Source organism: Lycium barbarum, chromosome 3, assembly GCF_019175385.1.
Source record: "Lycium barbarum isolate Lr01 chromosome 3, ASM1917538v2, whole genome shotgun sequence".
NCBI lineage: Eukaryota > Viridiplantae > Streptophyta > Magnoliopsida > Solanales > Solanaceae > Lycium > Lycium barbarum.
This window is the reverse complement of record NC_083339.1, coordinates 49,294,048-49,308,328: the sequence shown is the minus strand read 5'-3', so window position 1 is coordinate 49,308,328 and position 14,281 is coordinate 49,294,048.

Genomic DNA, 14,281 nt, shown 5'->3' with positions numbered 1-14,281 from the left:
TCAGTTCATTAGTATGTATGGACTATGAACAATTAGCAATATCAATGTCAAACACAAGACATCATGCCATAAGTCTTTCATGAATCGTTTCCCAACCATTTCCACCATGTATGAGTATATGAATGCATAAATGAGTGTAAACATGGTAAATCAATGCAAACCAATAAAGCAACAGTGAAGGTACAAATCACAAGCCACAAGTCATATCAAGACTTGGATCAACTCAGCAATGAAATGAATCATACAAACCGTCTCAACCAATATAATAGTATATGTCCCTCTTTACTTCCATGTGTAGCAAATACGCCTCACAACTAAGTCTTGTATCACCAAGAAGCTCCATTTTTCTATATATTATCATCAACAGTAAATCATACATCAAGTGTTCATCTACGTACTATCATAAATATATAAATCACAATTCATGTCTAAACTCAGTATCCTTCTTTTCTCCGATGATATGTGTCACAATAAGAGAGAATTGAGTACAACACGACAATTTAGGTAATAAGCCTAATCACAATGACAGGGCAACGAGCCACCATCAACAACAATCATCCTAATATAAATCCATCTCGAATCGCCACAGTATGAATACAACTATACCTTCACAATGCTTAAATAACGGTGACAAGCCCACATAATCAGAAGTCATACCAACGTAGCTAATATCCAACCAAAACACTATGTTCGAAGATCTAATCATGCTTTCTCCTGTCAATTCGACACAATGCATACGTTCCGCTAACCAAAGTCTAACTCAAGTAAGTCATAACCCACCTCGAATGCAAAACAGGAGCCACGAACTACTCCACATGAGTCTTCTATCTCCGAAGTGCCTCATAATGGTCAAAGTCTAACAATATGATACTAAGTAAGCAACAGACCATGTATTTAAACAATAACAACAATTTGAGAAAGAAGACCCACTTACTTCTACCCCTTTCAATGGATGAAACGATCCTTTAATGGTGAATTTATCTTAACTTCTATCTCTACAAACATTAACCTTCAATTCATGGGTTTCTAATCAATTTTACCCTTTCCCACAGATTTTAGAACAAAGCTTCCATTTTTATTAGAACCCTAAGTCTAAACATGCAATTTCAACCATAGGAAATCAAATTCTTTTCCTAGTAAGTGATAATCTATACTCCTAGATGATTAATCAACAATACAATCAACAACCCACCAATTATTTAAGGGTTTACTAATTCTAGGGTTCTAGGATTTTCACCCACCATTGGTGGACCTTAAACTAATCATGAAACTTGAAGAAGAAGAAAGGAAAAGGAACAAATAAAGGTGGAGACTTACCCTCCAAGATGCTTTCGTCAATGAATGGGATGAATTTTGCCTCTTTCTTTCTTGAAAACTGACTTTGGGGTCTTGGGAATAATGGTTTGGAGTTAAAATACAAAAATAGGACGTTCTGCCCCCGTCGGTCGCTAGCAGCGGTACCGCTATAACGGCCAGCTGGAACAATCCGTACTAAAACGGGCATAACTCCCTCATACGGTGGCCAAACGCGACGATTATTTTTCCTATAGCTTTGTAATTTCCATACGGATCTAATGGTTCAAACTTCACCCAAAAAAAGGTCGAATGATCAATATGGATCCATTTCTATCCACAGACCTTCGGCGAAAACATCGAATACGAGCACGACAAAACCCAAACCCATCTGAAACTCATCAGAACCTCACCAAAACTTGTGGACAAGTTCAAAATCATCATATTAACATTTTGGAACTTCCAAAACATTGAAACGGGGTCATCGTGACCCAACATTGACCGTGGTCAACTCTAATTCGCTAACTTAACTAGCTTTTCAATCAACGACTCAATTTACACTCAAACCTTGCGGAAACCAACCCAATGCCTTCATTAAGTCATAGATCATACTAATAGGACTTAGGGAAGGGTCAACAAGATTAAATGGATCAAAACACTATAACGACTAAATGGGTCGTTACACTGCATGTTTGGTTTGTATCCAGGAGGTCTTGGATGGATGTCGGGATTTGGGATTGGATGTGGTGAAACTAGATTTTCTAGTTTTTTGGTGTCCTGCCTCTGCGGACTAGTATCTGCCGAGGCGGGATCGCTTAAGCGAGCCTTTCTCCCCTCCACCAGAGATCGCTGTATCACAGACATTATTTCAATCCCAATTTATAATTCTTTACCCCATTCACTAAAAACCCTAATCTTAAAGAGTGTGGGGGGAATTTCTGAAGAAGTTGGTGGAATCACTTTGGGGTAAGTCTTCCACCTTATCTTAGTAACTAATCTAGTTTAATTAGTACCCATGGTAGTTAATGACTAATGGGGAAGATGGGTTATGAAACCTAGGTTGTTAAATATTGGATCCCCTAAATCTAATTGGTATTTCTGATCTAATTGCTGATTTCTATTATCACAATTGTGGGTTAATGGATTCTAGGCTTGAATCTCTCTTTTCTTTTGGAAATCAAATCATGAAATTAGGGCTTTTTTTATCTAATTTGGGGAATTTTGGTGTAATTAGTGAAATTGAAGGACCAATCGTGGCTGGAATACCATGAAATTAAGGATAACAGCTAATTAGATTATGGGTAATGTAATTTCACCCATAATTTCTAGTTTTGCCCTTAAGACTCGTGAAGGGGATTTTGGGTAACTTTCGCACTCGATCCTTCTTTCGAATAATTAAATATTCCGTGGTCGTTTACTTACTTACAATTTGGTAATTATTAGACTTAGATTGTTCTGAGGCTCTTTGAAAAGGGAAGGTACAGGTTGGATAATTCGTGGCACCAGTTCGACAATTGAGGTAGATTACGACTTACTTTAGTTAGATTTTGATTAGTGAGTCGTATGTATGCGTAGAATTAACGAGGAAAGCATGTTAGGTCTTCAGCCATGGTTTGGCATTGTGATCCAATCAGGTTAGTATGATTTCTGATTATGTAGGCTTGTCGCTGTTATTTACACATTGTTGACACGTGGTGTACTTGATTACGTGGTTGGAGTTGTGGGATGTGATAGATTCATTATAGTGATTCAAACTCGATATTGAATCGTTTCCATGGTTTTTTTGACTTATGCAAGACTTGATATGGCTTATGGTGTTTGTGATCTCCATAGCATATTCATTAGCATTGATTGTATTTTATTTAGAATTCTTGCATTCATACATGATCGAAATGGTGTGGAAATGATTTGATGAAAGAAGTGTGGAATTAGTTTTATGGATTATAGGATCGGGTTGAGTGCCGCAAGGTATATATATTTATAGGACCAGGTTGCATGCAACAATGGTACATGGACGCCATGGGTCCCTTGCAGTCATGACTATCAGGACGTCGAGATTCTGTCCGTAGCATGTGTGTATATAGTGAGTATTGGCCATTGGATTGCCTGACATCCATCTCATTGAATTACATATATCATCATCCATTATCCATTGTTGCGGTTGTGTTGTGATTGCCTTGAGAGCCATTGTGACTTGATAGACTTATGGTTTAGCAGCTTCATCTTAGGGTATGATTCGGTTGGGTGATATTCTGTAACTTTGAATGGTTATTATGTGTCTATCTGTTGAACTTGTTAATTCTTTGCCTTATATGTGTAAACTAATCTAAGTCGACCTATGATGCTTACGAGTATGTTGTGTACTGATACTACCTTGCTGTACTTTTTGTGAGTGAAGAGTTTAAGCCCGAATCATCTTCGAGACCTCATTTCTAGCCTTGAGGTTATTTGCTGCCGTGATTCTGAGGGTGAGCTACCTACCTGCCTGCAGCCCTGGAGTCCATCCTATCTGTCTATTATTCTTCAATTAGACATTGTTATTTGTATTTCCGACATATATATTTACTCTTAGACATTATTTGGTTAGTTGTTCTTGTACTGTGACTTCAGTTTTTGGGGATTATATTATGACTTATTATCTTCCGCACTTAATTATCTATGCTAATACTTAGACTTATTTTAATTGATCTTGTTATTATGTTGTTTGGTAATTTGGAAAGAGATGAATTAAGTGGATGGTTCACCCATAAGGGGGGGTTAGTGTGTGTCACGACCCGACCCAACCCGTCGTGATGACACCCACACTAAACTCCCTGGTAGGCAAACCATCCCCTTAACCAAATTCTCATTCGTTCAACCAATTACAAATCAATGGAAAGAATATAATTATAAAACTGTCTAGTCTACCATAATAAAATAAAAGCGCAGAATCCTAACACTTACAACCCCAAAATTCAAAAGTCATCGTACAAGGACTCTAAAACATAAAGCTATCTAAAGAATAAATATCTGTCTATAAATATCATAAATGTCTGGAAGGAAATAGACATCATTAAAGGAAGATCTTCAGGAGACATGGCATGGATAGGAGCTCACCCTCTGATCTGGTCAGGAAATGGCCTCAATCTAAATGTGAGGTCTGGACGAAGTCTCTGGCACACAATCTACACTAAAAAAGGGTGCAGCAAGGTAGTATCAGTGCAAACACTATGTATCGGTAGATATCATAGGCCGACTAAGATTAGTATCAAGCATACTTTCATAAATTCAATAGAATAGGCAAATAGGCACAACAACACAACAACACAAACGTATCCAAAGTCAATTATCGGCAAATCAACAATGCATCACACGAATAAGATATGTCCAATGCAATGCAGTGCAACCAATGATAGTATCTCAATTGTACACACATATTAAAGGCTATTTCACTCAATAGTCATAACCTGTAGGGGACCCATGGTATCCATATACCACTTCCTTTGGAACTGACCTCAGATCACCAGCCTATAACTAAGCCACATCCTCACCCCCATCAAATGTGCCTTGAACTAGGACACATCTTCACCCCCTGTCAAAGCCTTATATATATATATATATATATATATATATATATATATATATATATATATATATATATATATATATATATTTCTGTATCTGATCACAAGATGAATCTCAACGTACTTCCAGTTCAACACTCAGTATGAAACATGATCAATCAATAATATCAATGTCAAGAATACAGGGCACCATGCCACAAGTCATAACAAGTCTCAGATAAATCAACTCAACAACGGCATAAATGCATAAGTCATCTCAATCAACAAGAAGAGCATATATGTCAACCCCTTCCTTCCCATACCACAACAAATAAACCTTGAGTTTCAGTACATAAAGTAACGGCGACAAGCCCACATAAGCAGCAATCATACCAACCTAAGTAATATCCAATCAAACATCATGTTCGAAGATCTAATCATGCTTTATCCCATCAATTCTACTACATATACAATCAACTAATCAAAGTCTAACTCAAGTAAATCATAACCTACCTCAGCTGCGGAACTGGGACAAATGTAAGCTACTCCGCTAGAGCTGTCCCCTTTAGTAATGCTTCGAAATGCTCAAAGTCTCGCAATATAACGCAAAGATTGTAATAGACCATCTACTCAAAATAAGAACAACAATTGGGGAAGAAGACCCAATTACTCCTACCCTTTTCAAATGGGTGAAGTCATCATTTAATGGTGAATTTATCAAAACCTCAATCTCAACAATCATAATTCTCCAATTTATAGGATTCTAATCAATTTAATCGTGGGAGGATTATGGAACAAAACGCTCTCTAGACTGAAACCTAGCCGACCCTAAAACCTACTGGTGGCTGTTCCACCCAACATTCAACATCCACAACAATTTCCAAACCTCACAATCCCTTCTTTAGTAAAAGAACCTACTACTATTAGTCAAGAAGAATATGCCTCAACCTCTAAACCCAGCGTGCCTAAGGTGCCTAATGTTTTGCCTACGGAGGATTCAACATCACAATCAACGCAACCATCAACATATGCCAAAATATTGAAACTTGTTGCTATTAATGAGAATCAAATTGCAATCCCCTCAAAACCTATTAGATATGTAGAAGGAGAACTATACATTTCTTGAAAGTCTTCTGAGATTAAGCAAATGATATTAAAACAAAATTTATAATATGTAATAATTGGAAAATTTTCCTATGATATCATAGATATAAAGGAATTGCGCAATGTAATTCTAAATCAGTGTGGAATTAAAGAAACTACACAATGTAATTCCAAATTAGTGTGGAATCAAAGGAACTGTTGTAATTGGGTTGATGGAAGAGAGGCAAATCTTGATTAGATTGGACTTGTTTGAAGATTATGTCCAGATGATGTCAACCCTTGCATATTATTTGAATGTCTATGACAAGTATTGCCAGATCAGGCCTTTCATCTAGGATCCCCAGTTCAAGCCAAAGGAGGAAACCTCCAAGGTTGTGGCATGGATTAGTTTTCCTGAACTCCCTCCAAACTTCTTTGCCAAAGAAGCAGTGTTCTCTATGGCTACATCTGTGGGAAAGCCTTTGATTGTAGATCTGGCAACTGGAAATAAGACAAGGCCAAGCTGTGCAAAGGTTTAAGTGGAAGTGGATTTATTAGCAAATCTTCCTAAAAGGATAAACATACAGAAGAAGATAAACATTCAGGGATAATAAAGTCCAAATGGGTCAAAATAAATTATGATTACCTGCTTAAGTACTGCAAACACTATAAATTACAAGGCCATAGGGAAGTGGAATGTAGAGCATTGCATCCTGAATTAGTAAAATAGTTTAGAGAAGGGATAAGGAAAGCAAATAATACAATGGTTGATAATGAAACCCAAAATAGAGAAGATACAAGGGGAAGAGGGAGATGGTATCGTCAGAAGAGGCAGGAATGGACTCTTAGAAGGAAAAAATAAATCAAGGATTCCTCAGGAGTTATTATTGCTTAAATTCGTAAGGAAGACAATCAGAAGGAGCGACAGAAGGTGGAAATGGTCCCCTCAGATCAAATGTGAGCTAAACGAGCTCAGGGAAGGGTCAAAAGTACCGAAAAGACTATAACGAACAAACAGGTCATTACATCATATAGCGACGAAGGGAAAAGAATGGAAAAGTACCTGAATCAGCAAACAACTGAGGGTATCGGCTACGTATGTCGGACTCAATCTCCCAAGTGGCCTCCTCAACCGGACGATGCTTCCTTTGCACCTTCACAGAAGCTATCTCCTTAGACCTCAACTTTTGAACCTACCTATCCAAAATTTCAATAGACTCGTCCTCGTAAGTCAAATGCTCATCAAGTTATACCGAATCCCAACGAACAATATAAGTACAATCGGCATGATACTTCTTCAGCATAGATACATGAAAAATTGATGAACGCCTGCCAAGCCTGGTGGCAAGGCCAACTCATAATACCCATCGCCCATACAATCAAAGATCTCAAATGGCCCAATATACCTCGGACTCAACTTACCTCTCTTCCCAAACCTCATAACACCCTTTATGGGTGAAATCTTCAATAGAACTTGATCACCAACGGCGAACTCTAAATCTCAGACCTTCCGGTCCGCATACATCTTCTGTTGGCTCTGAGCTGCTAAAAGCTTGGCCTGAACGACCCTCACCTTCTCAAGAGAATCTCTCCAAAGATCCGTACCCCAAGGTCGAACCTCAAATACATCAAACCAACCAACGGGAGATCTACGTCTCCTACCATACAAAGCCTCAAAAGGCGCCATGTCGATACTCGAGTGATAACTGTTGTTATACGCAAACTCTAACTCAAGAGATCGCAGTTTTTGCTTCAAAGGTCAAAGCGACGTAAATTCGGTCAGGAGACTGCAATTTTCGCTTCAAAGTTCAAAGCAATGTAAATCCGGCCAGGAGATTGCAGTTTTCATTTCAAAGGTCAAAGCGACGTAAATCCAGTTAGGAGACCGCAGTTTTCGCTCCACATGTCAAAATGATGTAAATCTGGTCAGGACGCCGCAGTGTTCGTTCTTAAAGTCAATCACAATGTTACCCAGCAGCTGAAAGCAGGTTACCAGCCGCTAAGAAGAGAAGCAAGCTGACCAAACCAGAACCAGATGCATGTGGAGCAAACGTGGAAGTTTTTCTTAGCAGCGAATCGGGGCATATTGCACAAGAGAGGCACAAACTCTTCGGGAAAGAGTTTAGGATCACCTTTCACCACCATCAAACTATACTCCTGTAGAAGGCATGTAGATATTCTTTTCTGTGTCAAAACCACTCTCCAAAAAATAAGTTCGCTATCTTTGAGTTTCGCATTCAGTGTAATCTCTGAACCTACACTGAGGCACTACCGATCTACATTTCAAATCTAGATGGCGACATATTTAAGGTACATGAAGTTATGTCCGTGGAGAGACTTAATTATGAGTGTGAATCATGCCACATTCATAACTAAGAAGTTGCAAACCTCTTTTTCATACTAAAATTTTTTATAGTCATCTATCCCAAAGCAAAGGTTACTTTCGCATAAGGAATATCCTTTTCTTCCGATCGAGTCGAACTACGTACGCTCTAATTCCTATGGTTAGGGATATGTAGGCGAACTCAATATCAAAGCTCGGCCGTCATCCAAACTCCCCCCAATGATGTCCCAATCTCCTAGTTTCAAAAATTCGACACGGGAAATTTTGAAAGTTTGCAAAAAAAAAATTGAGTTGAACTACAAGAGGCCTGAATTCTCATGTAGCCTGAGATATGTAGGAAACCCAATGCCAGGGTCCACCCATAGTTTTCAAAACCGCATGCACTTTTCGGTCTAAGAGATGAGTTGATTTGGTCTGACAAAAATCGGGTTTGTCAAATTTCGTTGCTCGGGGACAGCTCTGTCATCCCCGAACAACGAAAGGGCAGCTGTTGAGACCCAATTTTTGATCTCCAAAAATTCAAATTAACTAGTCAAGCTTCTTAAAATCTCAAACAAAGTAAAAGATTTATTCAGAAAATCAAAAAAAATACTTTCTAAAACAGGTTTTGGTGTTATTTTGCCATTTCGTTGGCAAAATACCCTAATATATATGATGTTTATTTTACATATATATTAAGTATAAATTATGTCAATTTAAAAACAAATTTGGACAAAAAACAAGTGTTTATTTTTAGTACGTATTTCTTAAATAGTCTTTTACGGCTAAATCGCTATAATTAGGTTCTTTCGCAATAAATAGTTCACTCTGTTAAAGTCAAGAAGCTTAGTTATTTAATTGAATAATCATTTTATCTCAATATTATTGCAATTTGGTTTACTTTTAAAAATTGGTCTTGATTTAAAAGAATTGATTTTGACTTGAATCAAATTGGCTATTTGAATGGAAAGCTAACAATTTTTAGAACCCCAAATTTCAGCCCCTTTTCTCTATTTTGAGGAAGTTCTTACTCAAAGTTAAATTTTTGGGTCTTGTTTCCGTTCGTTGGAATCTGATGTTGGTGAAAGGTTAAGAGTTCGATGACTCGTCAACTCTAGTCGCACCCGTCGCTGCTTGACGAAAAGGTAATTCGCAAATCCCTTCTCTTTATTATCCGTTTTCTTTTAATTTCAGAATTTGTGTAGTGCTACAGAGGTTTTTTTCAATATGTTCTGTTTAGCCTGCTTCATTTAAGTTAATTTTAGCTATGTAACTTAAGATTGATAGGAAGGCTGTGTTGCTTTGAGTTTTGGAAGAATAATGCATGTGTTTAAGCTGTAAACTGGTTTGCTATTAGCTGTTTTAGTATAAGAAAATTAGATTATTAATTTAGCATTTTCCTCTACACTTTAGCATTTCATTATCTTTTCAATCTTGCGTTGCCTGCGTTTGTATTAACTTGATTGAGTGTTCTTTCGTTTTCATGTGCGAAATATGTGTTGAGTATTAGGTGTTTAGCCTGTTAGGATTTAAATCCCAAATCCGACCTTTGTAAGCAGGTTCCCAGGAAAGATTGGAGGGTCAGAGCTGGACCACTTAAATACCAACCTCCTTAGACAGAACCTACTTACGCCGTGATGTAAGCGAAGAATAAATAGCACACACAGATTTATAGTGGTTCACCCTCAATGTGAGAGCTACGTCCACGTTGCTGCTGCAGATCTTATTAAAGAAGAAATATTACAAGTGTTTACAACACTCAACCTCACAACCCCAATCCCAATTACACTCAAGAATTTTACCACAGATAATTCTCTCAAAGACCTTCTATTACTTAGGCCTTTCACTAAGAGTATTTCTCTTAGATTTTTCTCTCTCTTTGGGATGTGTTGTCTTCTTCAATTTGGTGTGTTTACAAATGAACCATAAGCTACCTATTTATAGGAATGAATTTTCTATGATGAGGTAAGCGCTTACATCACGACTATCATGAGGTAAGCGCTTACATCACGACTATCATGAGGTAAGCACTTACATCACGACTATGTGAACAAAAGAATTGACTTCTTTGGCCAATTCCACACCTAACAAATCTCCCACTTGAAGACTAATTTTAATTTGTCTTCACACTTTGATCGATGCAGCAGCTCTTTCCTACTTTCATACTTCGTGCAGGCCAACTGACGTTGAGCATAGCTTCAGTTTGTCTATCGTCACTGCCTTTGCCAGCATGTCTGCTGGATTCTGACTCCCTGCGATCTTCTCAAGCACTAGCGCTCCATCTTCCAAAGCTGATCTAATGAAATGGTACCGGAGTTGTATGTGCTTCGTTCGAGCATGGTAAACCGGGTTCTTTGCCAAATGAATGGCGCTTTGGCTATCACAATATAGCACACTTCCCTCGTGGTCCTAATCCAATTCCCGCAGAAAAGATTGTAGCCACATCATTTCCTTTGTGGCCTCCGTCACAGCAACGTACTCAGCCTCACAACTAGAGAGAGCTACTATCTTTTGCAACTTGGAAACCCAAGAGATTGCAGTACCTCCGAATTTGTAAGCATACCCGGATGTGCTCTTTCTGCTATCAATATCACCACCGTTGTCAGCATCAACATACCCTTGCAATCCTGTTTTTGATTTTCGGAAATACAGAGCTGAACTCGAGCTGCCTTTCAGATATCTGAATATCCACTTCACAGCCTCCCAGTGTTGCTTTCCCGGATTGCTCATAAATCGGCTGACAACTCCCACTGCATGTGCAATGTCTGGCCTTGTACATATCATTGCATACATAAGACTACCGATTGCAGATGCATAAGGTATCTTGTCCATCTGCTTCTTCTCATCCTCGGTTGTCGGCGACTGATCCTTTGACAACTGAAAGTGTCCAGCCAAGGGAGTGCTGACTGGCTTGGCATCATGCATGTTAAACCTTTTGATAACTTTCCTCACATATTCTTCTTGTGAGAGTTTGATGCCCTCGTTGCTTCGGTCGATTCTCATCCCAAGGATTTGCTTTGCAGCTCCCAAATCCTTCATTGCAAACTCTTCCGATAACCCTTTTTTCAACCGATCAATCTCCTGTAGGTTTGCTCCTACGATTAGCATGTCGTCGACATAGAGTAGCAGTATCATGTACGAGTCTTCAAATTTTTTGAAGTAACAGCAGTGATCTGCCTCGCACCTTGAAAAATCAGCTTTCTTCATAAAGCTGTCAAACTTTAAATACCACTGTCTTGGAGCCTGTTTTAGTCCGTACAGACTCTTTTGAAGTTTGCACACCAGATTCTCCTTTCCTTTGATTTTGAATCCATCCGGCTGTCGCATGTAGATTTCCTCGTCTAGATCACCGTGAAGAAATGCAGTTTTCACGTCCATCTGTTGCAGATGTAGATTTTCCTTTGCTACCAGCCCAAGAACAGTTCTGATAGTCACCATCTTGACTACGGGAGAGAAGATCTCCGTATAGTCAATGCCTTCTTTCTGTTGAAATCCCTTTGCAACCAGCCTTGCTTTATAACGCTTGCTTCCATTGGGTTCTTCCTTTATCCGATAAACCCATTTGTTTTGCAATGCCTTTTTATCCTTTGGCAACTCGGATAATTCCCATGTATGATTTGCCGATAGTGAATCCATTTCATCCTTCATTGCCAGCTCCCACTTAGTCGATTCATCGACTTGCATTGCTTCTTCATAACATTCCGGCTCCCCTCTATCAGTGAGTAGAATGTAGTTGAGGGATGGAGAGTACCTGTGAAGCGGCTTCCTGATCCTGGATGATCTACGCAGCTCTGTGATTGGCGTCTGTTCATTTGTTTCAGAATCAGCACTTTCATCAGCACCTTCTCAGATTGTTTGTTCCTCTGCCTCGGTTGTACCTGGCTGCGGCTCAGGTGCCGGAAAGTCCCTCAAATCGACTATTTCCGATTCCTTGTCCTGACATTCTGAATTCTTTTGCAGCTTGTCTTTGTACAGTACCTCTTCGTTAAAGACAACATTACTGCTTCGGATGATCTTCCGATTTTGTTCATCCCAAAATCGGTACCCAAGCTCGGTGTCACCATAGCCAATGAAGTAACACTTCTTTGATTTTGGATCAAGCTTGCTTCTAGCCGTATCATCATTATGAACATATGATAAGCAACCGAACACTTTCAGAAATGAAAGATTTACCTTCTTGCCACTCCAGACTTCTTCTGGAATTCTGAAATCCAAGGGAACTGACGGTCCTCGGTTAATTAAGAAGGCCGCGGTATTGACTGCATCTGCCCAGAATGTCTTGGGCAGTCCAGAGTGTATTCTCATACTCCGAGCACGCTCGTTCAACGTTCGGTTCATTCTTTCTGCTACTCCATTCTGTTGCGGCGTTCCAGGAATAGTCTTCATCATCTTGATCCCATTATCGGCACAGTACCGTTTGAAATCACCATCAGTGTATTCTCCGCCGTTGTCGGACCTCAAACACTTCAACTTGAGGTTTGTTTCATTCTCGACCATGGCTTTCCATCTTTTGAATACACTAAACACATCGGATTTATTTTTCATAAAATAAACCCATACCTTCCTGGTTGAATCATCAATGAAGGTCACGTAGTAGTGTGATCCTCCAAGGGAGGGTACAGTGGTAGGTCCCCACACGTCTGTGTGCACCAATTCCAGCTTTTCGACCTTCAACTCTCTGCCTGCACTTGAGAAGCTTACTCGCTTTTGTTTTCCGAGAATGCAGCTCTCACACGTATGAAGGTCCACCGTCTTCAGCTCCGGAATTAAGCCATTTGTCACCAACAGCTTCATCCCCTTCTGGCTGATATGCCCAAGCCGACAATGCCACAAATCTGTCTTCTTTGTGTTGTCAACCACAGCAACAATATCACGACAGCTATCCGTCATGTAGAGAGTGCCAATCTTCTTTCCTCGGCCAACTACCATAGCACCTTTCGCCACCTTCCAAGACCCATTACCAAAGTTGAGATCATATCCCTCATCATCAAGCTGACCTACTGAAATCAGGTTTCGCATCAGCTTTGGAACATGTCTAACTTTTGTAATCTTCCACGAGGATCCATTTGACATCTTCAAATTAATGTCTCCCGTGCCAACAACGTCTAGCGGCTCTCCATCGGCTAAATAAACTTTGCCGAGATTCCCAGCCACGTAGTTTGTCATTATATCATGATGTGGGGTGGTATGAAAGGACGCTCCTGAGTCAAGCACCCAAGAGTCTATCGGGCTGTCAACCGATAGCAACAACGCATCGCCAATGTCTTCCGTAGCAGCGTTGATTCCAGCCCCCTTGTTGTCCTCCTTCTTTGGCGCCCTGCAGTTTTTCTTGAAGTGACCTGGTTTTCCACAGTTCCAACACTCAAATGTTCGTCCTGGTCTGGATTGACCCCTGCCATTTCTTGACTTCGATCTGCCCCTATTTCGGTTGTAGTTTCTGTCAAAATTTCTGCTTCTGTTTTCAACATTAAAAGCAGAACTCGTCGATGCCTCTCCAGAATCTGTCCTGCACACCTCCTCAGCAAGGATACGATCCCTAACATCGTTGAACTTTAGTTTGTCACTACCGACAGAATTACTAACTGCTGCTCTCATTGGCTCCCAGCTATTTGGTAGGGATGCCAACAAAATTAGAGCTTGCACTTCATCATCGAAATCAATTTTTACCGATGACAATTGATTTACAATGGTATTGAATTCATTTACGTGTGCAGCAACATGAGCATTTTCCATCATCTTTAGATGAAATAGTTTCTTCATGAGAAATACCTTATTATTTGCCGAAGGTTTCTCATACATGTCAGACAATACCTTCATCATATCTGCGGTGGTCTTCTCCTTTGCCACGTTGTGAGCAACGTTCTTCGACAGCGTCAGCCGAATGACTCCCAGAACTTGTCTGTCGAGGAGATTCCAATCTGCTTGCTTCATCTCCTCTGGTTTCGGACTCAGAGGTTCATGAAGCTTTCTGCCATATAAATAATCTTCAATTTGCATTCTCCAGAACGCAAAGTCTGTACCATCGAATTTACCGATGCCG